The sequence below is a fragment of the Typopeltis vanoorti genome, chromosome 6 (genome assembly GCF_054136105.1).
Source record: "Typopeltis vanoorti isolate ZY-2024b chromosome 6, IOZ_Tvanoo_1.0, whole genome shotgun sequence".
Classification (NCBI taxonomy): Eukaryota; Metazoa; Arthropoda; class Arachnida; order Uropygi; family Thelyphonidae; genus Typopeltis; species Typopeltis vanoorti.
Window position 1 is genome coordinate 27,385,525 of NC_143554.1, and position 26,907 is coordinate 27,412,431.

Sequence of the window (26,907 nt, forward strand, 5' to 3'; positions counted from 1 at the left end):
GTTGTGTGATAGTTCTCTACGAGGGCATAAGAAAGGTTGTTTACGAATTTCGTGTGTATGAGAAAGTGCTTACAAATTCTGCGCATAAACACCTCCAAAGTCATTCTGAAAAGTTCAAACAACTAACCCCTGGCCAGCAACTTACGATCAAAAGCAGGGCACGGAAGAGAACAAAGAGTGGGTTGAAAGAGTCATGCCGAATTCTTAGGGGGTTACAACCCTTCGTGAGAGGTCTAGAGAAGGCGTGATAGAAAGGGACAGAGCAGGGCAATAGCGGCTTCCAGTCGTCAACAGAAGTCGGAGGCGAGCTGCAGACCATAAGCGGAATCCGAACCAGACCAGTGGCGGCAGAGAAAAGAGGAGAGGCAAAGCCCCAGTTGCCGAGAGAGCAAAGGCGAAACGCTGTTACCGAAGAGAGCCAGTCACAGTCATCGGCGATTAGTAGCAGAAGTGGAAGTTCCCGAAGAAGGACCCAGAGGAGAAATTGCCCGTATGCTTAAACCTCTTGTATGTGCTATTCGAGTACCGCAGATTGCAGTCCAAAAGCCAGCAAATATCCCGACGTGATACCGCTGAAGGAAGCCTAAAATTCAAGATGAAAGAAAAGCTATAAAGACTTGAGTAAAAGACTCTTGACTGAATGTGTGATACAGAGCCTCTGTAAGTTACATCCTTTTTATATTTTCTCTTATAATCTAAGAGATATGTTGTATATGGCCTGTTAAGAATTACTTTAATAGTAATAAGAATCCATAAGAGAGTCAATTGGCATGTTAGAAGTTGATATCTAATTTGTAAAATTAACTTAACAGAGAGTTAACTAGAAGTTTAATAAGTTGAATTTGTAAGCAGAGAGTAAATAAGTTTTTGAGTTAAAGAGTTTATTTAGTTTTGAAGTGAAAAGATTCTAATTTTATGCTAAAGATTTTTTAGATGGGTAGAGTAAGCAATCTCCCTGTCGTTTGATTCATGTATATTTCACATTAATGTAAATAAATGTGTTTTAATTATTTGTTAGAGTGCTGCCTGATCCCTTATTTTTCAATAAACGGACTTGTGAACGGGAAACAACTAAGGCATTAAAAGCGCAGTTTTATTACTTAGAACCACGACTGTTTATGTAAACTTTGTTGAAGGAAGTTACGCTAGTAAGAGAGAGAGAGATCTACCGGAAGTTTTATTGAATCTTATGCCGAATAGTTGATCTACTGATGGCGCAGTCTTAAAAATTTATTTGTAAGTGTTTATAGGCATACGACTAATAAATACGGCAGGTGGATAAACATAAGACGCAGTAGAGTAAGGTTAAGAGAGAGAGAAAGAGCGCACTGCTAATTAGTAATAAAGAATATAAAAGTGATATCGTATAAAACGCAATAACCAACAGACATGATCCCATAAACTGATTTATCTCCACAATCGCGTGCAACGCATCCACTTATTTGAAATCCAATTAGCTGCCTTTGCCACTACCGGGGATTCCTCGTTGTCGGATCCTCGAATTACAGTAATAAAATTAACCTTTTTAAATTTTGACTTCGCTCTTAATACACGTGCCAAAAATCTCTGAATTAGTACCGTGGGTAAATAGGATGCACGCGATAAAAATATATTGTAAGCGCTGTTAAGAAAAATTATGTTTACAATGGCGCTATTATCGATTTTTGTAAGATTGTGGAAAAACATTTAAGAAATATCACAAATTTCATATAAAATCCAAGAGAAGGTTTTATTCTGATCGAATTATTGATATGTGATTTAAATATGACAGTTTTATCAGTGCACCTTATGTTTTCATTATAAGTTCTTTATTTAATGATTTTAACTTTATTAATTTGTAAGTTTTTATTCTCACCTTTTAGTTTATACTCAACAACGACCAAGTAAAACATTCTTCGTTCAACTGAAGTTCATAAACTTCAGTTGAACGAAGTGTCTTGAATTTGTTTTAATTTTATAGCGCGAAAGAAGAAAAAAAAACATCAGAATATCAAAACGAAGCAAAAATTTACGGAATTCAGGGCTATAAACAAGCAGTTACCTTGCGAGAAAGGGAATCGGAAGTATATTGAGAGAAACTCCATTCGCTCGGTGCCCCTATCAGACCACTCACCCGTGAGAATTTAACAAGCAAGAGGGGATCAACAAGATTGCACTCTCTTTATTAGCTCCCCTGTCCGAATTATTCCAGAAAATCGGATTTATTAGAACATTCACGCGGTACAGCACAGCTAGAGGATTCATTTTCCTTTTCTCTGCTACGACAACTCGGAAATTGTACGGAGCGTTGCAAACAACGCGTCACTCTAGAAACTACTCGAGCTGTTTGATCTTACGGATGTTCGTATCTCCTTGCACCTGCTCAGTGGGTGCAAATGAAACGTAAGTGATTTCAACAATGGAAATGCTCCACGCAGTAGATAGTTTGCGATGTGTATATGATTAAACAGGATGCCCTCCTCAAGGGGTCAGTTGAGATGCTTAATGAACTGAGTTTGGAATCTTCGCAACGAGCTAAAGTTCGGCTGAAAGACTTCAAGAAACACAGGGAATTGGGATCCGATGAATTACTTTAATTCAAGACTTAGAGGCTCCACAAACTGATGGGAAGAGTTGAGCTCAAATGAATTCAAAGAATCGCTATGATAGGAGTTAACTCTACTGTAAAGAGGAATGCCAACACCTTTGCTAATCAATTAACTTGCAAAGTATTTTTAATAAATTAGAATGGCTGCGTTGAACAGTAAAGCGAGATGCTTTCTGGATTTAGTTGGGCGAGATATTCCTCGCCAATGAATGAAGAGTATGTAAAGAGTCGGACCCCAATCTTGTTTTGTTTGATGCATTGATAAGTCTCTCTTATTTGGTCTGTGCTTTGAAATCTTGGATTGATTCATTCAAGTTCGCTATACTTTCAAATGTCGAAGTGGTCCAGAGAGGCGAGTGTGTTCCATGTAATGACTTCAAATTATTACAGAAGTATTTTAATCAATCTTGCGACCATCGCACTAGACGTGAAAAAGCACTTTTCTAATCTGGGGATAGTTTTGGCTCTAGATTACGTTTACTTCAGGAATGCCAAGCATTGATTAAGCCATATATCATCTTGTAAATTGGTTAAGCTAAACAAACAAACATAAAAACACACACTCAAAAGAAAAATTTGTTCTAATATACTGACGTCCGGGAAGAGAATGTACTGGTTCTCTGTTCATAAGAAATAAAAATGGCTTCTTAAAAAGTATTCCTAGCCTGGATGGTCGGGTATTTGGATGTTAATACAGTTGAGTTACACTACATTAGATTTTTTTTTCATTATTGCTCATTTTTAAAGCCTGCAAAGGTTGGTTGAATCTCCTCTAATAATGGCTCACGCAAGTTAAGCAAGTCTGAGCGCTGTTACTAGTTGGAAGAGAACCAATCGTTCGATGCTGTTGGTACTCTGCTGAGGACTGGACATTCTCACAGGGTTAACTTCGGCCTGTAAACTGACGTATGTCAGACCTCTGTACCCTCGAGGGCAAGTGGGGATATGACAGTGACAGTCATTTCGGTGTGTTTGAATGATGCTGTCCCGTCTAATCTTTTCAGTTCAATATCTTTCTGTATTGTTTTAATGAGTTCCGTTCTTTAAAAACAATCATTTTCGCAGTCTTTTCCTCCGATATGCTATTTATAACTCAACGTATTTTTAAGAATATTCCTCTTTCATCTTCGAAAGGGGAATATTCCGCTCTTTCCATACGCATTTATGAAGCTTCTAAACTCTTCTTTCTTTCCCATCTGTTTCTGAACAGTACTACTAATCTCATTATCTCTCGAAGATAAATCTCTGGACTTCTTGGCCACTTGAAGAACCTCTTTATTATATTGCTTTTAAGAGGGTCCATTTCAGAATATTCTGTAACAACAGAGAAAATACTGATTTTTATCATGGAACACAGATGAAGAAAGACTGTTCGTTCGTCAGACGGGCGTGTGAAGTGTCCTAAGATTTTGCGTGTTGCAGAAACTGCAACTTTTATTTAATTTGCATATGTGACCGTGGGAAGACTACACTCCATCATTCTGCAGTTGTATAAAAGTCAGGATGCTTTTGACATTCTGCATCGTGTCCCCACCTTCAGATTCCTTCATTTGAAGGATATTTATGTGTAAGAGACTGTCTCTGAATGCAGAACTGAGAAAAAATAAAAACAAAAGCACTGACCACGAAATAGCTTTTTTTAATATGTTTTCCAGACATGATTTACCACCAGTAATGCGTTATTTATAAACAGACAAATTCACTGAAAAGCGTGATTTCTTGACACAGCATTCTAAATAACGGACTGTCATTAATACCATTAACTCAAAGATTAGAGTGATGGTGAGTGCTCCATCATATCTCCTCGGTTACTACTGTGTAAGTGATGATACCAAGATTACACAAAAGCTGGGCCTGAGATTTTAAATTAGGAATTAAATGAAAAAAATTCGGGTTCGTTTCGGTGCACTCCAAAGGAAGAAACTTCTCCTGTATACTCCAGTGGGAGTATATTTAATACGTGAAATCCCCTTGAAAGGTTTCTTATGCAAAGCAAATATGTGTAATGGAAAAGTAGAGAAATCTTAATCTCGATACCAAACGTGGCACTTCGAGCAGTTTTATTTCCTGTCCACTGAAAACAAAGCGAAATTCCGTAACCAAAGTGTTAAAACCATCACGTAGGAGGGAGGGTGTACATTAAACATCAGAAAAAAAAAAAATCAGCTAACGCCTTTTTATTCCCGTATATACGGGAGTAGGCGAGGCCATTTAGCCCTATCTAACTTTTGGAGACTGAGTGGGCAGTTCAATCTCCACTGGTACCCAATCAGAGACAGATGGCCCAAGGCTATCACTAATTAAGCGGTACGCAGTGAAGAGAGACGGCTCAAATGTGCCGCCATCTCGTGGTCTCTAACCCTAACACAATATATTTAATGTCTGAAATAATGTGGGTTCTATGGTCGATTTTTCTTGAATTTACAGGACGAAAAACCCGAGTTTCCGGGAGGAAAAACCTGCTTGCCCGTGCCAGAGATCGACTAACTCGGGAACCGGTCGAAAAAAGGCTTAGAAAAATTTCCTCTAGTCGCCGACTAGACTCGAAACCAAGACTTCCTTCGTGCGGCCTAGCGCGGTGGTGTGCAAACGCCACATCCACTGAGCTACACAGGCTCTACATTAAAAAAAAAAAAAAAAAAAAAAAAAAGTTATTTTCCGCAATCTGACATAAAAAAGGAACGGAAGAAGGAGGAGGAGGAAAACAACAATAACGGAAAAAATTTCCTTTAGCATAAATAGTGCAAAATATTTACAAATTATAAATACAGTAATACCCCGACTTACGCCGTTTCTTATATGTACGTATTCCCGTCACGCCTCACCACTAGTCGTATCTTTCCGCGCAGGCCGCATTCGCCAGTGTCGCACATGCTGTGAACAAACACTGACGTGTTTCGCGCGGTCTCCATTCATACACGATTTTTATAGTTACAAAATCACATAAAAAATAATAAAGTCGCCAAAAGAAGCAAGTTTGATTCTTCTACAGCTAGCAAGAAACGAAAAACATTGACTTTGGAAAGAAAACTCAACATTATTAAGGATTTTGAAAGCGGAATGAAAATTTGTGAGTTATCAAATAAGTTCGATTTACAGTAAGAACAATCATGAAAGAATTCTCGCTGCTGTGAAAAATGCCCAATCATTGAATTCAAGGATTATTGGTGAGAAGGAAACGATGCTTAAATTATGGTGTGATAATCAAGTGAGAGTAAAAAATTGCCCAGTTGATCAAACAACGATATGTAGCCAAACTGATTTTTGAGAGGCTAAAAGTAGAAGCGGCCAAAGAAGAAAATTTCATTGTCAGTAATGGTTGGTTCAACCGATTTAAAAATCGCTGTAACTGGCACAGCAGCGCGGAGAGGCGGCAAGCGCAGATAGAGGCTTCCTCTACTTTTCCTGAGACACTTAAGGCTATCATCGAGGAAGGTAGCTATAGCAGTCAAACCATATTTAATGTAGACGAGACCGGCTTGTTCTGGAAAATGATGCCTAAGAGAACTTTCATCGCACGTGAAGAAAAAATGTTTCCTGGCTTTAAGGCTTCCAAAGACCAGTTGACAGTAATGCTTGGTGGAAATGCAGCTGGTGATTGCAAGTTAAAACCTCTCTTAATTTATCGCTCCGAAAAAAAAATCTAAAGCTGGCTTGCCAGTGATTTGGAAGTCAAATTCTAAAGCTTGGGTGACAGCTTCTATTTTTTAAGACTGGTTTGGTCACCACTTCATACCTGAAGTTGAACGTTACTGCCAGTTTAAACGGATTTTTTTTAAAGTTATGCTCATTACTGATAATGCACCTGGACACCTTCCTGCAACTTTAATTGATTTTGATCCACGTGTAAAAGTTGTTTTCTTGCCTCCAAATACAACCAGCTTACTTCAACCGATGGACCAAGGAGTTATCAAAACATTCAAAGCGTACTACAGACGACGTTCGTTTGCAAGTCTGAATGAAGCTATGAGGCAAAATAAGCAACTATCTGTTAAAGAGTTTTGGAAACAGTTTAATGTTTTAGATGCTGTAAGGATTATCAGAGATTCTTGGGGTGGAATGTACCAAAAAAACCTTGAACGGTGTCTGGAAAAAAACTTTGTCCATCCTTTTTTAAATGCGAAACGGAAATGTTGCTGAGGCAATTAGATTTCGAAGTCGACAGTGAAGATTTCAGCGAGCTGTTAGACTCGCATAACAAGGAGCTTACAATCGATGAGCTCATAGAGATGCGTAAGCAAAGAGACCGAAACCTCAGATCCAGTTTTACCAGAAAAGCACATGGCAATTGCAAAATTAACAGGTCTCAGCTTAATTAATCGATTCTAACGATGAACGAATTGTAGCCACAAGGCAAGGAATAAAAAAAATCATTAGCTTGCTATGAAGAAATTTTGTGTGACAAGAAAAATACATTATGCCGTCAGACGAAACTATTACGTTTTATGAAACCATCTAAATAACGTTCTTCTTTTTATGTACGAAAAACTACATTTATGATTACTCTATATTTCTTAAAAAATATAGGTGTTTTTGTAAATCTTTGGTCCCAATTGTATGTTTGTATATATAAATTACATGCAAAATTATACCCCGAGTTACGCGAATTCGACTTACGCGCTTTTCGTTGGTCCCACCTACCACGTAACTTCGGGATATCACTGTATATTAAATCTCATCTTCAAAACACAAGATTTTATTTCGATGTGTACGAACAGAAATATTTCAGACCATAAACGAAAATCTACTTGTAACTTGTTAAATAAAAACAGTCAGTGATATCGCGTTAATTTGTGCATGACGACGCTGATTAATTAAATAAATGTTTAATTATACTTCAGAGCTTGACAACCCATCGCTTTCTTTGAAAAAGGATTATTTTTACTCTTTGATTTCTTGTAAACTTGTTAATGCATTGAATCGTTTTCTTTTTAAATCCATCGTCATAAATTTCATTTTAATCCGCATGTATTTAAACATTTTCTTCAAAAATTATGCAAACAAATTCATATTCCTAATTAAGGGGAAGACTAATAATTTTAAGAAAAGGTGTGTTCTCGATTCTTAAAATATTTTTTCCTTCTTTATTAATTACTCTTTAGGAATGTTTAAAAGAAAAAACATTGTTTCTTTTAAACTGATTGTTGAAAGTTGATGTTTTTACAGTTTAGGTGACCCGGATGTGTTTACCCTTTAAGGACATTTACAAAAAATGTCAGTAGGCATTTTTAGCGTTATTTACGATGATGCTAATTAGAATGAGAAAACAGTTTTCGATTTGTATCACGCCTTCCATCTCCCAATATCGAAAGATGACATGATTGGCTAATTTTAAAATTTCAAAGCCCTGCCCTTCCTCCAAAAAAACACCTTACTGATTTCTCCAGCCTATACGCTTGTACTCAGTATTACGTGTGGAGCACACCGTTTGTAACATTTTGTGCTGCTCCACGTGTGATGCTTAGCAAAGTTCCAAATCCACCCAGTAGAACAAAGTTTGCTTTTATTTTTTACCATTAAACGAAAAAATGCAACTTTCAAGTACTCCGAAAATGTATCCAATATGATGTATTTTTTTTTTTCATTATGGTATAATAAATAGACCAATACCTAAGTGGGGGGGGGGGGGAGAAGCATGGAGTAAACCAACTGGATTAAAAATCTAAAGGTTCAGCTCATGCACTCCGTTACAGTGCTTTCTACTAGCTATTCAGAAGTCAACCGTATACTAATTCCCCCTTCCGCACTCGCGTCTCCGGTGATCTTGAGTAAATTTCTGAAGTTATCCTGAGATGCTCGCTGGTTGCAGTGGACCAATTACGAACCCTAACAATCATAGTGCATACGATTCGCCCAAACGAAGGCGAAGCATCAGTAACCCAGGAGAAAGACACGTTTCTGATGGCAAACATTGCAATAATTTTATATGTACAGGGAAACTTCTTCCATACTGCTAATTCTTTCCATTTGTCATTTTATGTTCGTCTTCTATTACCAGAATTACATTTTGTATTAATACATCTTAATATAAATTCTTGCAGCTACGTGATTGGAAAATTACTTTTTTGAATTCGTGCTGTGTGTCAATACTTAACGTGAATCATTTCTCTTTAATATGCTGAAAAGCATTTTTTTCATTGAACGTTCAACTAAAATCCAGTGGTCTGTCCCTCACAGCCTACGCACTAAATGATAAAACCTAACTCGAAAAACGCGCCAGCGAGATTCGAACTAGGTTGCATCGTTTAAGGAATGCACGCCACTGACGCTCGATGATGGAAGACTCGTTTTGAAGTATTTGTAGCAACGCATCGCGAACACTTCATATAGAAAATGTGGTATTTTCCAAACTTCTCTCATTCTACAGAGAATAGGCAATTGTTCTTTCATGACCGATTTCGTCGGTTGTCTGTTTTTATTTGTACATGCGAAAGCCAGTTCTTGCTATTATTCAGGCATGCATTTCGTTCTCTGCATATTATAAACAGCTTTCTATGTTTAAACACAATTCTGGAATTATTTTTTTGAAAAAAGGGTTTCCTTTATTCTGTCAGAAGGAAATCGACATCCGGTCTGATACAATCAAAGATCAGCAGACGTCACAAATAAATGCCTTTTTATTAACTACGACGCTATTTAACTGAGAGTAAAACCCAAGTGGAGATTTTTCAACGCATCGACTAACAAATTGCCAAATATTACAACTTAGCGATCTAATAAGTAAATGTTAAGGAGGGGTGGGTGAATGAATCAGTTCACGAAGTTTTCAGTGAGGTTCTCTGGATCAGGAGATCAGAATTCGAAAACATGTTAGCGAGCGGTTAGAAAAGAATAAACCCTTCTCATATGACTAAGAAAGCTTTAATTTCCAATAACATGCACGTTGAAGACGAGATAAGCGCAGTTAGCAACCACGACACGCTCGCCTTATTAGCGTGACGTAAGAAATCAGTTCTGTGCTGTCCCTTGTTTGTGGCGCAGAACTCTCTTTAATTCAGAAAGCTATCTACGTGAATTTGAGTTATAATGCTAATTACAAAGATGAAATATTATTAGCAAATATTTGTATTTATTATATTTTTAAGTGAGTTAATTCTCGCATTTCTTTACCGATATTTTAAAATCGTCTTGTGCAGTAACTGCTCATCGAACCCCCTGAAACTAGTCTGAATGAAGCACGTTACCATCTTGATTGAGATCTGTAATCAACCGCTTATATGCAAATCTAAATTTTCTGTTTTATGTTTGCAAAAAAAGATATTTAAAATAGTTCGAACAATGAAGCTGTATTCAGAACTTCTTTGCATCAAAATATCCCACGAATTTTACTTGTAGTTATAATAATCGAGATATCAGTCGCCTAAAATTGTATCGAATGGAAATTTCCTCAAACGTCTCTGCGTGCTACTAAACAGTTTGTGATTTATATTGCCTTCGCTAGGTGCGCTTCGGTCGTTCGCTTCTGTTTGCTAATGAAATAGCACTCATCAACAAATTTAGAACTTCTTGATCGGGTTGACCAGTTTTAATCCTCCCTTACCGAGTGTGTTTCTGTTCCGTCGGTCACATGTCTGCCGTGCACGATGCCTGGAATTACGAACTATTTTAAATATCTTTTTTTGCAAACATAAAACAGAAAATCTAGGATTTACATATAAGCGGTTGAAATGAAATTATGGGAATTGCATATCTCAATCAAGATGGTCACGTGCTTCATTCAGACTAGTTTCAGGAGGTTCGATGAACAGCTAGTGCACAAGACGATTTTAAAATATTGGTAAAGAAATGCGAGACGCTCTCTTTACTGCACTCTGAACTAGAGCGCGTGTGGGTAAGTCGGATGCCGCACACACAGAATCGTGTCGGCAAATGAAGTTCTTTTATTTTCGACAAATATTACCGGCAGTCACACGTGAAATTGGATATTTACATCTTTAACTTTTCCTAACTATTCCCCCCACCTACTGTACTAGAGGGGAAAAATGAAGAAACAGCTGATGGTCTTAATTAACGAGAGAGTCTGTTTCTAGTTGTGGATGCGTGGCGTAGAAGTTGAGCATCAAAGTAAGCGGTGCGTGGCGGATACAAAAGCAACCTCGGAAAGAAATCTTTTAACTCATAAATAATCCATCTGATTTTACGAGAAATTACTTTAAGTGACTTCTCTACGACGACCCATCCATTAACAGATTCTCGTTCAAGTCAAGTCTACTGCAAAATTAAAGGAAGAAATTTTGTGAGCAATATTTCAATCTGTTCTCATAGGGGCAATTAAGAATGATCTTTAGGAAGCACTCCCCTTCCCAATGTCCTGAGTTCTTTCTTTGTTTTCAGGTGAATCCTACCACGAAAACCTCTTATAATACGCTTGTTAGTACAGTGGGTGGCTGAGGATCACATAATTCAGGAATCTACAGCAGGGGTTCCCAAACTTTCAGTACCCGCGTATCGCTGTTAACATTTTAATAAGCACTGTTTACCTTTAAGTCTGTTCACAAGTGTTGTACCCTCCCAGACAAAGGCAACTGGCTGAAGTTCTGCTAATATTTCATACATACACGAATAATTATAGACACCTAATGGAACTTCTCTCGATTTTTTAGTGAATGAGAAATTAATTATAAAATAGACCTGCGCTTTCCAAGATGAACTATCCCTGATATCAAATAATCTTACAAAGAATGGTTATCCTAGGAAATTGATCCACAAGATTCTTTTGTGAATCTTGTGGACCCTCCCCCCCACCCACAAGGACGACCGGAAGATATACATTATAATTCTACTATTGTGATTTCGTTTACAGGGACAGTTTCTAATAAGACTGCTAAACTCTTCAAGCCATATGGAATACGAGTAGCTTTTAAACATTCACAGACCATTCGTCAATCCTTAAGATCTCCAAAAGATAGTCATCCTTTTTTACAACCTGCCCTGCTCGTGTGGCTTAAACTATTATTATTATGGGCAACTCCAAGGAGTCCTTAGACTCATCGAGGGAGGCACTAAACATGTCAAGAACAACTATTCAATATCCACACAGTATCTATCGTACTTTGCCTTGAACTCATTTACAGTCATGGCACCCACAACAGACTCTGGCAACTTATTCACCACTCTCCAAGTAAAAACCCAATTCTTGCCCAGTTTCCATGAATCGCCCATAGTCCTCCCACCACTAGTCCTGTTCTGAAAAAATCTCTTCAGTAATTTGAATGTTTCAATCATATCACCCCTTTTCCTCCTATCAGCCAATTTCTGCAACCAACAAATCTTCAAACTGTTTTCATAAGGTTCATTCCATAGGCCTGCTATCATCTTGGTCACTTGCCTTTGGATCCTCTCCACCTCCTCTACATCAAGAAAAAACCCTGGCGCCCAGATCTGGGCACAGTAGTCAAGATGGGGTCTTATGAAGGCTCGATACAGAGGAACAATAACTTGCTTCTCTCTGCTCGTCAAAGTATTCTTCAGTAACCAAGTGATTTGATGAGCTGATTGAGCCACTTTTGCAATGTGCTCCCTATCCACCACCACTCCCAAATCCCTGGCCTCGTCAATCTCCTGGAGTACAGCTCCGCCAATGTGGTATACTACTGCTAATTTTTTCACTCCAAAATGCATAACCTTATACTTTGCCACATTAAATTTCGACATTCATTCTCCTTATCCCAGTCCTTCAATTTATCCAAAACATCCTGCAAAATTTTGCTATCATGTGCATTCACTATTGCTCTACCCAACTTTTCATCAGTAAAAAAAAAAAAAAATTAACAGTTCCTCTCAGATCCTTTCCTATATAGTTAATGAACAAATTAAATAGAAATGGTCCAAGAACAGAACCCTGCAGCATACTAGTCACAGGTCGTCTTTTGGACTCTACCCTTGAATCAACCACCTTCCTATCCATCTCGCCAACCCTATATCCATCCCCATATGCTGCAGTTTACTGATTAGCATTACATGTGGTATCCTATCGAAGGCCTTGGCAAGCTCCAGCAGTATCACTGTATACCCATTACTTTTATCCAGTTCAGCCGTCACTGTGTTATTAAACGTAAGGCATAATCTACCCTTCACAAAGCCACGCTGTCCCCTATACAGTATCCCATTTTCATCTATCCATTCCTGTATTTTTCTCTTGACTACTTTCTCCAAAACCTTGAAAACGACTCCTGATATGCTGATTGGCCGGTACTTTGTAACAGCTGGGACTATATTGGCCAGACTTCAAGAAGTTTTGAAATCGGAAAAAAGGAACCCATAGGAGACGTCAATAATAACAGAGAAGACAAATCGGGGTTAGCCTTTCATTTTACTAGGACTAACAATGTTATAGAATGGGATAAAAGCTCCATGCCTTACTTAGAGGAGGTTTTCCGCTCCCGAATGATAAAAGAAGCCATAACAGTTCTCCGTTTAGAAGAAAACCTAAATAGAAACCAAGGATTGATTCTGCCTGAGATCTGGAAGGCCCTCATTAGATCTTTCAACATGCCAGAATTAAATTTTGCTGCCAACTACAGAACGTTCCTACATAATAATTAGTAGATCACACGCGTTCTTCTGCTTTTATAAAAAATGCAATTGTATTCGTTCCTTTTATGGTTTCAGTGCTCTTACATTTATACAAGTTTAACCCTTATGAAGCCAACAGCCACAGTTGGTATAACTTAGTTTAAAATAAATAGATTTGACCAAAAAAAAAAAAACCCCGAATAGTAGTCATTCTCTCCTATAGACCTGCGCTTATATGCGACAAAAATATAGAAGTAAAAAAAAATTAAACCTTCAGCATGCTAGTTCGTATGCGAGTACGCTGGCCAGTTAGGTCGATTCAGGATTTATGCAGAGTAACGTTAAGCGTTCTTCGGAAGAAAAAAAACCCTGGAACAAAAGGATAGTTTTTGTCGAAGTGAAAGAAGAGATGCAGCTAACGTGCTTATGCCGCACACAGAGTTTTTAAGCTATCTATTCTTCTATAGAATTTATTATGATCTTGCACCTTCCATTAGGAAACAGTCCATCTAGGGTTGTTCCAATTCCTGCTACACACGCGAAGAAATCTAACTTTATACTAATGATAGACGTTGAACGTCTTCCAGAAAGATGTAGGAAGTGAACTTAAGTACAGCGTTGTGATAAACTAAGTTACAAAGACATTAAAAAATGATTGGCAGTTTAATTTTCTCCTTTTCAGAAAAACGTAACAAACAGAAGGGATGCTGGAGTCAATGATGTTTGCAAAAATCCTGGAGAATTAATTTACAGGAGAAAAGGTCTACAAGAACTTATTACCTTTGAATGGCAAAAATATGGCTTCAGAAAAGCTGGAGCAATCTAAGAACGAATGTTTAAATAGACGCCAGTGGAGAACTTGTAGAAAGAAAAACTGTACTGTCATCACTTAACTCAGTTGCCACTGAGATAGCTTATGGATTCGAATAAATAATAGGAGGAAAAATCGGTATTGATTTTTTTTCCTTGTTTATTTAGACCGGCTTTCCAATCAATTAAGATTCGTGTATCTTCCCTGAATGCGGCATCGTAATCAGATAACGATATGCAATAAACTCCCAGAGCTGACACTCTAAAAATCAGTTTTAACTCCTGTGAGTGTTTGTGGCATCAGTTACAGAGGGTTACTTATTGTGGAGACGATGCGAATGAAGAAACAAACTCGACTCATTGGGAGTGGGTGGAAGAAGATGTCGAGAATTCAATCTCCGAGCAAATAGACTTGTAATTAAGAACAATGCCTTTCTGCTCTTAGTCATATTATCTGAAAACTGGAACGATTTTGAACCAGAAGTGGACTGTTTGCGAATATTTTGGACATAAGTGTCTGACGTGGGACCACAAGAAAGACGAAAAATGGCACCACTTATATATTTTGAACTGTGAGCAAGATCAGTAGAAAAGCTGGTCAAGACTTTGTCTGCATTCATTCTTGCCAAGATGTTTTACTATCTGCATGGTGAAGACTATCCCTTGAATTCCAGTAACAGTTTATTGGCAATGAACGTCTGGGGATGTGTAAGCTGACTTTTGTTTCAACGGTAGTTCTGCATATGACCATTTCAGTTGTGGCGCTCCATTTCTGGCAATTTATTTAAGTATATTTTTATCTCTCTTTCGTAATGAGGCAACCTCTTCAAGCTTATTTTGTTTGTTTAGGGAATCTTTAACAAGACAAGAGGGAGTTATATAAGTCTTTTTAGACATGGTTAAGTTATGCACTCTTTAGTAAAACTGGCAAAGGTTGTCCTCGTACGAAGTATCGAAACTGTGTCGGAGAATTCATCTGAATTGGCTGGCATAGCAAGAACGTTTTATGTCGCTCAGGAAATGCAGTAATCCTGCTAATAACGTGGTGCCGATCTCCCCCCCCCCCCCTTTCAAACACAGAAGAGACTAAACAACGATTATGTAAAGAGAACAAATTCAATATCCATCTTAATATTAAAATCGTTTGTTTGCTGTCTACTTCGAATGCGACTTTGCCATGAAAACAAACATATGGTCTGCTTTCACATAGTAAGAGATCATTAATAACCGGTATTTATTTCTCAAGCATCCATTAGTTTTGCTATGGTACAGTAAGTTTTTCAATTGCAAGTAAATTAATTACTTTCGCAAGCATCAGAGTTTATAGCAATGGCGTTTCAATACGAGCATCGACTGAGTTCGATTGATTGAAATACTAAAGCATATTATATATATATATATTTTTTTTTTACTGCTTCATTAACAATACTTTACTGAAATGTTCAGAATATTTTTTCTATTTAAATGTTGGCAGATAAGCGTGTTTACGTATTTGTGGGGTTGTCCACACTGTACTTCTCACTGCGCCACACATGGTTTAACAGCTTGGCATTTGGAGAGCTAAAAGAGCCACTTTAGGCAGCACGATGTTCCTTCAAACGAACGTGGCCAAAGCGAGTGTGCTGCTTTGCTGTGTCAAATAAGAAACGCAGTTACCGCAAGTCCATTTAAGTGTTATCACTCGTCCACCGGCTAAAATATTATTACGTGACACCTATATTAGCTGTAGGTCGCCACATTCTCTTCTCCTTCATGCTCACTATATTTCATTTGAGGTGTTAAGTGGATCTCTTGGGAATGATAAGAACGATGCAAAACCGACAAGTATCCGAAGAAAGCCGAATACACGAGTAACCACTGGAGTGCAAGTTCCTATTCTACATGGAACAACTGTTATTACGGTTTCACTTTTTAAGCATCAACGAGGCATGTGCTCGGATGTAGGCAGTTCCTAATGATCAGCTGACGGATCTCTTTCTCACATAAGGTGTGTTAAACGAATCCTTCGATTTCTCTCTCTCTTTGCCGATCTGCAGAAACTTGTTCCTAACTTTCTCTTCTGTTTCTTTTACTTCATTCTCCATCGTTTTCTTTCCTCCTGTTTCGAAAACCCAATCGTTCCCTTCCCACACTCACCTCTCATCACCAGCGTCCCTTAGTTGTTGATTTTCTTTAACCTCACCTCCGGCAGAGTGAACCGGTCTGATTCCGTATAAAAGTGGCGTTCCTCGTAGGCTCCGTCATTTTCGCCAGGTGTCAGAGATGTCTGCCGATCATCCGAGCTCAAAGCATCGTGTATGGATTACGCGCAGTACGTGATACTGTTCGCGTGCACTTTTGCCGTGGGTAAGTAACTCCGTTGTCGGTATTTTTACGCCGATTTGCCGGTCTCATTTAAAAATCACGAAGTGCGAACAAACTCCGTGAAATGGGCACGAAAGGCCGAACTGACTTTGCACACCATTTGACGGGAGGAAAAATTAACTGAGCAGAATTCCTTCCCCCCCCCCTCATTTTCCTTGTAATTGTTTCTCGGACTGATTTATGTGGAAGCCGTGTTTTGCTGTCCCCCCCGCACTTAATTTAAAGAAGTATTTTCGTTCAGAGGTGCTCCGAGTGGTGATCGTGTGGCAAAGTTTTACTTCATTTAATAATTTATTTTTCTTGGTAATGCTGTCAATTTTGGCTTCTTAAATATTTGTTTTGTACAGTTAAGATTTTGTACTGCAAGATAAACACACGTTTCTTTGTTTTAGTAACCTGCATCGACATGTTTATCTTGCATCCTGAATTACTTTCGCCTCTCTCTCTCCCAAAAAGCAAAAATTCAAGTAAAGTACCGATGAAGAAATGAGCTGCGTTCCGACACTGAAAGCAAAAGCCTTTTACCGGAGGACGGTCGTAGGATGTTTAATTGATTAAATGTATCATGACAAATAACGTTTCCGTATAAAAAAATAAATTTATTTACAAATTTTGCATCTCTACTCTGCCTATGGGAAGTCTGTAGGTTATTTCAGATCCAAAAATCTGAATACGTCGGAGTTTTTGGACCCTAAACGTAACCGACAGACCGATTATGCAATTATTTGCTTTGACATAAAGCATCTCGAGACCCGTTTGTGGTAGAGATGTGGGAGTGTTTACATTTTTCTTTATTTTTTTCAATGACAAAAGACAGATAACAGATTTTTTAAAATTGCACTTGAATATGTTTAATTTTCAAAAATGATATTCTAAACAATGAATATTTTTTGTGACCTGAAAACTAAAATTTTTGCACCGAAATCAGATTGAATATTTTTTTATAAGACATTTGGTTTTATAAATTTTTCGCAACGAATTCTGTTTTTGTCGGTCACTTATTGCCTCATCTTGTAAATTGTCGGGTATTCCAGTATTAGCGCATTATGGATTGCCTCTGATAGTTTTTAGATGTCAATGGAATCTCATCTTTTCCCAAATGTCTCTCTCTCCCTTCATGAGATTATTTAAGTGCTTTTAGGTGTGGATTGTGAAGTTCAAGAAGTGATACATAATAAATCTTTTTGAAGCTGCGAGAGCAAACGCAATTCGAAATCCACTTTAATCGTTCATTGGTAAAGGCGAATCACTCCCAAAAAGTGTTCTAGAAAAGGAATTGAAAAGTGTTATGGCAAAAACCTCCGAATCCCAGACACCTTTTCAAGAATAGTATAAAAATCACAGACGCCTTCATTGCGCAGTGGTAGCAAAGAATATGGCCTACGGTCGAAGGCCATATTCTTTGATTATGGCCTTCAATATGGAAAGAGTCGTGTTTAAATCCCATCTAAGATGCGAGGAATATTTTTGATGGGTGCTCAACTTCATTGTTTTATTAAGAAGAGCGTGATTATTACAGTAATTAGACGTACCTTCTAGCAATGCATATACATTTGTAATACTGTTTTAAAATTAAATTGTTTGCAATTTTTTTTTTCGAGGTTGTCACATTGGTGTGTGACAGGATGTACTTCATTTGAAAAATTCTTTCTCTAACAGAACTAAATTCGGAATCAAACTGGAGCCATTAAACACTAGCAGCCTGGGGTGGTCCATCCCAGGGTAAAATTTGATCATTACCACAGCACGGTGCAGATTATCCCTTCCCTCACATTTCGTATGGCAGGCTCAAGTTTTAACATTATATTGGCTGAGTGGATAGCACCTGTACCCAGTATAACCTGTGCACATCTTTATGTAGTATATGAATTTCGCTAGAGTGACAGCCTGCCTCTCTGCTGACAAAATGTATGAAAAAAAAAAGTTTTTGTCTCCGGCACATGGGGATTACCTCCCCTCCACAATTATCTGATTAATGTGTTTAGATTCAGAATAGGAATGGCAGTAAACTGTTTGTAAAAACTCAATTCGAAAGAAATTTTGCACAGTGGCATGGCGGAAAATAATCCCATCCTCCTCCCCCTACACACAAAGTGAATATAATGCTGACACTTGCAATATCACCTTTCTAAAAGGCCAAGTTATTTTGCTGTGACAGGATATTGAGCTTAACAGAAAAGAAAGATGAGGCAAAGGAACTATGCCCTACCTAATTGAAAAGATGAGCGTAAACGTTACTGAGAGAAATTAGTTCAAAACAATGCATACTGATATAGTAAACTTTGTTTTTGTTTTCACTCATAAAATTACACTACATATGAGTATATAATTTTGACTTTGATTCCTCTTGTGCCTTTCAAACGTACTGTAAGGTAATAGTTCGTGTCGAAGAGAAACAATGTGCTGTACATTTTTCACTTAAAGGGAGAACCTTGCCCCAGTCTCAATTCTTAAAACTCAGTAATGACTCCTTTTCAGTTATCCACACAGCACTAAACAAAACTATTTTTAAGAGCATAATCTTGTCAAATCTCGATTTTCTTTTCAATTGTGTGATGAAAATTTCATGTCTGATTGATCCAATTTTCATTTCAGCACTTTTGTTGAATTCGTCCAATTTAAATACACCCACGTAGTGAATGACTGTGGCCACCATGCTGGAAAATTTCTGCATCGACACATGGATCGCATGTCTGGATCTCTCCTGACACAGCACTGTGCTGCTTATACATATGATCTTAAGGGTTGCCATACCTACTCCCTTGGATCAGTCTCTTACTGCACTTTCAGTGACAGCATGATGCCACCATCTTTAATCATCCTGGTTGTAATCTGGATGACATATTGAATAACAATATTACTAAAGCTGTAAAATTTGTAAATACAACTGATTGTGTATTTTGTATAATGGGAATTAAATTTATTACTTATAGCAATCTTGTATTTCAATAAACTTCACATACATCAACACTTGTGGCTGTAGAAAATAAACTTTTAGTTCCACTTAATTTAATATAAGCTGAAATAAAGTGATCAGTAGTTGCAGTGACGAATGAGTTAAATATGTTCAATTCCAGTTGTTCAATATCTTAAGTTGTGTCAGACATCATTTAGAGTCTTCATTAAATGACATTTTTACAAATTCCATATTTTTGACAAACCATTATTGGGCAAAGATAATGAATGAATCATATTTCTATAAATCCAAAAAACCTACTCTAAATCCCAGAACATATTATTATTTCGGGTAACTCCAAGGAGTCGACAGACTCATTGAGGGAGGCCTTAACATCATGTCAAGAACAACTATTCGACATTCACACAGTATCTATCATACTTTGCTTTGAACTCATTCACAGTCATTGCTCCCACAACAAACTCTGGCAGCTTATTCCACTCACTCGCCACTCTCCAAGAAAAAAACCTAGCTCTAACACCCTTGCTAACCACATTTTTGCCGAGCTTTCATGTATGGCCCCTAGTCCTCCCACCACCAGTCCTATTCTCAAAAATATCTTATGAATTAATCTTATAGAAACCCTTCAGTAATTTGAATGTCTCAATCATATCACCCCTTTTCTGCCTATCAATCAATTTTTGCAGCCCACAAATCTTCAACCTGTTCTCATAAGGTTCATTCCATAGACTTGCTATCATCTTGGTCACTCACCTCTGGATCCTCTCCACCTCCTCCCCATCAAGAAGAAACCTTGGCACCCATATCTGGGCACAGTAGTCTAGATGGGATCTTATCAAGGCTCGATACAGAGGAACAATAACTTGCTTGTGTCTGCTCGTCAAAGTATTCTTCAGTAACCAAGTGATTTGATGAGCTGATTGAGCCACTTTTGCAATGTGTCCCCTAAACTTCAAATCCCTGGCCACATCAATCTCCTGGAGTATGGTTCCACCAATGTGATATACTGTTGCTAATTTTTTTCACTCCAAAATGCATAACCTTACACTTTGCCACATGAAATCGACATCAATTTTCCTTAGTCCAGTCCTCCAAACTATCCAAATCATCTTGCAAAATTTTGACATCCTGTGCACTCAACTTTGCATCATCAGCAAACAAGTGAATACTTCCTCTCAGATCCTTTCCTATACTATTAATGAACAAATTGAAAAATAGTGGTCCAAGAACAGAATCCTGCGGCACACCACTAGTCACAAGCCGTCTTTTGGACTCTACTCCTGAATAAACCACTCTCTGATATCTCTCCATCCCCATATGCTGCAGTTTACTGATTAGAATTCCCTGTGGTATCCTGTCAAAGGCCTTAGCAAGGTCCAGTAGAATCACTGTAAACCTACTACCCTTATCCAGTTCAGCCGTCACTGTGTTATAAAACATTGTAAGTTACTGAGGCATGATCTACCCTTCACAAAACCATGTTGTCCCCCATACAGTATCCCATTTTCATCTATCCAATCCTGCATTTTTTTCTTGACTAATTTCTCCAAGATCTTGACAACGATTCCTGACATGCTAATCCATCGGTAATTTACAATAGCAGTCTTGGAACCACCTTTATGCAGTGGAACTATTTTCCCCTCTTTCCACTCCCTCGGGACTAACCCAGACCTGAGACTCAAATCCCAACTTAACATCAGCAGCAAGAATGGAAAAGACTTGGAACTAGCAGAACTGAAGTAGTACTAGATCGACATAATATTAAACTGTTTTCAAAAAAAAGGCAAATGAGTGTGATTTTTCTAAGCAACAAATGCAAGACTTCACATTCAGGAATAAAGTGCAGCTATTAAAATTCAACACTAAATACAAGGGTAATCATCTTGAATAGCAGGCAGTATCAAGCAGAATGATGTTGGCAAATATCAGAATTGGAAATTTGATAATAAGATTTACTTGTGCCTATGATCCCACACAAGGTTCTACTAACAAATAAGTTAAACATTTTTTTGATGCAGGAACTCTAAGAACAATAGAAAAGCCAGATGATACAATGAAAAAGGATAATAAATTTAGTTTAATCCTTTATCCAAGTGTGAGCAAACAAAGTTTGCGCCTGAAAGTATCTTCAGGACTGGGTTAAGATGGTACAACACCAGGGCAACTCGTTGCAAAGGTGGAGCAAGCTACCAACACTCCTATCTCAGTATCTCCTATAATGCAAAACACATCTCCTTGCGGATATGCCTAATGTTATGCATTAAGGGAAGGGCCACTACCCAGACTAGTTTCGACATTTATTGAGGTCTCTTCAGTGGGAGCCAGGCCCAAGTGGAGATATCAGGCAGAAGCATTAGTAGGTCATCTCTACCTATAGGAATTGCCAATTGGTGTGCCACCCTTTTTTAATAATTTACTCTGGATTTAGAGAAAGATGTTAAAAGTTTATTTTCCACTTGGTTAGAGTATAATAAATTTAGTTTAATCCTTTATCCAAGTGTGAGCAAACAAAGTTTGCGCCTGAAAGTATCTTCAGGACTGGGTTAAGATGGTACAACACCAGGGCAACTCGTTGCAAAGGTGGAGCAAGCTACTAACACTCCTATCTCAGTATCTCCTATAATGCAAAACACATCTCCTTGTGGATATGTCTAATGTTATGCATTAAGGGAAGGTCCTGGCTCCCACTGAAGAGACCTCAATAAAGGTCGAAACTAGTCTGGGTAGTGGCCCTTCCCTTAATGCATAACATTAGACATATCCGCAAGGAGATGTGTTTTGCATTATAGGATATGTTGGTAGCTTGCTCCACCTTTGCAACGAGTTGCCCTGGTGTTGTACCATCTTAACCCAGTCCTGAAGATACTTTCAGGCGCAAACTTTGTTTGCTCCCACTTGGATAAAGGATTAAACTAAATTTATTATACTCTAACCAAGTGGAAAATAAACTTTTAAATGAAAAAGGAAAATTTGGTGCTTATTGAAGATGATTTATAGAACAGAACTGGATAAGGATTACAAGACATATAGAAATGTTTCAGAAAAGCTAATAATAATAATGGTAAGTACTTGATGAATTTCTGTTTAGGAAGGCACCTACTCTACTACTCAGTCTCCATCCAACTACAACAAACTGCAACTACCATCTCCACCAACACCATCTACAGTCCACTCACCCCACTGGTATTTTCACAGACAATCACAAAAATCCATGCTCACATCAGGATTCAAACCCATAGCCTTTTGGCTGGAGATCAGATACACTAACCACTTGGCCAACCAGGCTTGCATTTTTATGGGATGGTGTTATTACTAACATCATCCCATAAAAATACATATAAATTCACTTGAAGAGAAGATGCAACAAATAAAAAAATAGTATATTATTGTTGATAATATCTTCATACTAATTTAGGACATGCATATACAGATGATTTGAAATTGGAAGTGATCACAGTTTAGTTTTAAGCAAGAAGGTGAATTTCATATTAAAAAGAAGAGTGGGCAAGAAAGTTTTAACCCAAGTTGAGCAGCTTTTAGAGATGAATTGTAGAACTCAAATACACAAACATAACTCAAGAAAAAATTAAAGAGTTTGGTTTTTATTTTCAACTGGAGATTCAGTGGAAATCCTTGAGAGAACACTGACTGATTGATTCAGCCAGAGAGGCATGTGGTAAGGTTGTCTGCTTTGGATAGACAAATCAGAACTCCATGGGCAACTCAGGAAGTTAAACAGTAATGGAAAAGGATATATTATTTAAAGTTCTTGACAAGTATAATCAAGCTTGTGCTTTTGGAGAATACAGAGAAAACTGTATTATAGCAAAACATTGTGCAAAACCAACTAAAAAAAGTGTCATGGGAAGACTTCGATTACAACATGGAAAATAAATGTTAGGAAGGTGGAAAGATATTCTGGAGGCTATTGACAAAGCATAGAAATGGAGGGAAGAGTACTGCAAAAGAAATCAGAGATGATAACATTGACACGAAAATATAAAGATATTCTATAAGTCTGGAGTAATTAATTTGCCAGCATGACAATATAAAACACTCAACAGAAAGACATTTCTGGTCAATGATATTCAACCAAAAATGCTCAAAGATTGATGCATTACAGTTTCAGTAATGCATCAATAATTCAGGAGGACTGATCAGAGGATCATGGAATCCGAGAAATTTCCCTACTAAGTGTTCCTAGTAAAATTTATGCAAGTATACTTGAGAAACAGCTAAGAACAATTGTGGAATTAAAGCTTGAAGAAGAACAAGCCAGGTTCAGACTAAATAAAAGTTGTCAGGATCAGATTTTCACTTTACTACAAATAAGAAATCATGGTAATATAACAAAAGATTTGTATTTCAGTTTGTACATCTTGAAAAGGCAAATGACAAGATGTCAAGAGAAAAGTGGTTCAAATTGCTACAGCTGATATGGTGTAAGTGGGACATTATATCAAGAGCAATACTTAGTCTACATTTGAATTCTAACGCAGCAGTTACAATTGAAGGAGGTTTGATGTTAAATCAGGTGTGAAACTTATCTTCAATGGTATTCATCATCTATATGGATCACATTATGAATAAAAATGGTATTAAAATATCAAAATAGGATATGTTAATCTAAGCTCTACTTTATGCAGATAATGTTCTACTTCTTAGTAAATCCATTTTATATCTGCAGGATTCACTAACTAAATTCAAACTGCTGTCATAAATTTGATAAGAAAATCAGGAATAAAAGGACAAAGACTATGAATATCGGTAGAAATGTTGAAATTATCAACTGTGTGATAAATGGGGACCTTATAGAACAAGTAAAACATTTCAACTATTTAGGCACATAATTAGTAAAGCTGGTATGGTATGGTAGGAAGTCTGGAGACCAAATATGTAACTTTTTAATCCACTTAGTCTCTAATAAGTGGAGTGGTGGTCTCACACCAGACAATAAGTTCATCTCTCCTAAAGACAATCACAAACAACCAAGCCCACAATGGGATTCAAAACTGCAGCCTGTTCATTGGTTGGATGGAAAGTGAGTAAGTTAACCATCAGCCTGCAGTGCAATGATACTCTATTCCATCTTGTGCCAATTGACACCTTTCTAGATGCTGTAACCATTTGTTTCTCAGTGGAATTCTTTATTACGGTGTGCTCCATCTAATCATCTCTTTCTGAATTCACTCTAGACCTTCAGAATGTTACTATATTGCAATTTCCCACATTTTTTTTTTTTTTTTTTTTTTTTTTTTTTATGAGAGGCTTTAATGGATACAGTACACTGTGATTAGCATGAACACTAATGGGAGTGGCCAGATTACTGAACAAATGCCTGACAATACAGACCTCCCCCCATTAAGAATGTAAGAAGTACTTTATTTATACACCTATACACTGATGTTCTGAAGCACATCTCACAATGTTTCCCCTTTAGCTTTTTTTTTTTATGTGAGAAGTAAAAAGAAACATGTAACTTATATTTTCCCTTGCTCTAGTATATTATTATTACATAACACCTTCAGGGAGTCCAAAGACTCATTGAGGGAGGGCACCTACTCTACAACTCTCCATCTCATCAGGAAAAAATTCTCTCTTATTGATGCCATTATGAAAAATTTACCAGTCTGATGTGAATGCATTTCTTGTGTAATTTAATACTAAAATATTAGCCAAAACACCTGCATTGCAAAACATCTCAATTTCTAGCCAAAGCATATAAAGGATGTAAATCAGACCCAGTTTACTTTATAACTCATACAATCAACACAGGTGTTATGAGATGATACAATCTATAAAAAGGAAATATAACTGTAATACACATTCATTGATCCTGGAATATAGAGAATAGCTGCTGATTCCAAGGCAATTGTATAAACTCAGAGTGTGAAGTCTGCTAGAACATCAGCATCTGTTTCATATCCTCTTTAATTTTTTAACCTTTAAAAAAAAGCTTAATTTCTCTCCAAAATGGTTCATCACAATATAATCAGTCATTCATTAGGGAGAAACAAAAAAACAATGGTGACACTTATCAATGCGACTGCAGTATTGCTGGATTTCACCATTATGAGATGGTGAAATTATTTCCGTCTTCAATAGATTTACTATTATCTTATAATAGAATATTTAAAGAGGAAGTTTCCAGATTCATGGAAGATGGTAATTGTTATTGCCCTTCCCAGGCCAGGAAAGAATCCAAAACTTATCACCAATTACCAGTCCATTGCTTTAGGTTTGTAAGTGATTGTTTGCTCTATGTGCAATATGTTGAAAGTATGTAGTCTTAGATGGCAACAAAAATTTTTTTCTACACTCAATACAGTTACATAAAAATCAGGCATTATACCAGAGGCTCTATCTTTTCAGTTGTTTCAAATACATTCTTGAAATATAACCTAGTGATGTATGCTTTATTTTTGTCATGCCAAACACTTATGCTGGTCTAGAAATCAGAATCTTGAAGAATTTTATAACCTTGATCTCAGAAAGTATCTGCCTATTTTTAATAAAAATTTCTATCCAGTCAAGCCATTCAAATCTAAGTGGAAACTACATTTCTTGGTCATTCTGCCAAAAAGAGGAATTTTTCAAAATATCTGTGTTAAGTATATGCTTTAGCTGTCAAACTTAACTATACTGGGAAGCTAGTGACTATAAACTTGCTCTTCGTGTTGGCGGACTTCACTATTTATTTTTTTGTTGTTGTTGTTCTTGTAGAATAAGTCATGGAAAGGCAGCTGCAATGAACTATTGACCACAGGTTGTTTTTACCACAAAAACGATGTACATTTTGCCAAAAACAATATTCAGTTTGATTCATAATTAAAACCTGGAGAGCTTAATACCTTCAGAGGCAACAGATATTCCTTGGGCATAATTATATCTGACAGACTTACATTCCTGTCAGATATTCATCATTCAAAGTAAAATGCAAGAAAACTGAATATCCAACACATCTTAGCTTCTATCACAGATTCAGATCAACATTCTCTTCCTTCTCAACTGTGTGCCATTGAACAAGTATTCTTCCAAAGATAGAATATGAATCATAGATATTATGCTTCTGTAAAGGGGAAATAGTACTCTTTGTTTCACTAACCAGAAAATACGGACATCAACTGGTGCATTTCCCACATTATCCATCCTGAGTTTGTGTTTAGATACTTCAGTTTATGTTTAGGATCTAAACTTGCTCTCTCATTCAACATTAGCAGTTGTTACTGAACCATGCTCTAAAAATAATACCCTTTCCTAACTAGCATGTTTTCCTTCTTTAGAAAAGATTAACAGTTCACAGCACACCAGCATTCAAGCTTGTTGGTACATTTCAACGAGATTTGGCATACATACCAAATTTACAATCTAACAGCTTATATTGTTCTCCAATAAAAGTTGAGTTATTTAACCTAAGAAATACACTTAATATAAATGCAGCAGTCGATTCAATTTAACAGCATGCAATTATTCAGTATAAAAAAATAGTTATAGTTTATTCAATATAAGCATTCACAACTTTTTTAAGAAATCAAAATGGCACTGTAAATTTACTGATTCTAGCCTGCTCACTGCTAACGAACATCAGCACTGAGCATGTACACAAGTACAGGATGAAAACATTCTGTGATTGCATAAATTCAATCTTGATGAGTGGCAAAAAGATTAGTTTATATCAAATTTATGTGCCTCATTACTCTGAAACAGGGGATTA

At 37.2% G+C, this 26,907-nt stretch overlaps 1 long non-coding RNA gene across 1 annotated transcript; it reads left to right on the forward strand.

Annotated features, from left to right (window-relative positions):
* The first annotated feature begins 532 nt into the window (after nucleotides 1-532).
* On the forward strand, nucleotides 533-19,212 carry LOC150105349 (uncharacterized). Its single transcript, XR_016548426.1, has 2 exons — nucleotides 533-660; nucleotides 18,872-19,212. It is a non-coding gene; the product is annotated as an uncharacterized LOC150105349 (long non-coding RNA).
* The last annotated feature ends 7,695 nt before the right edge of the window (nucleotides 19,213-26,907 follow it).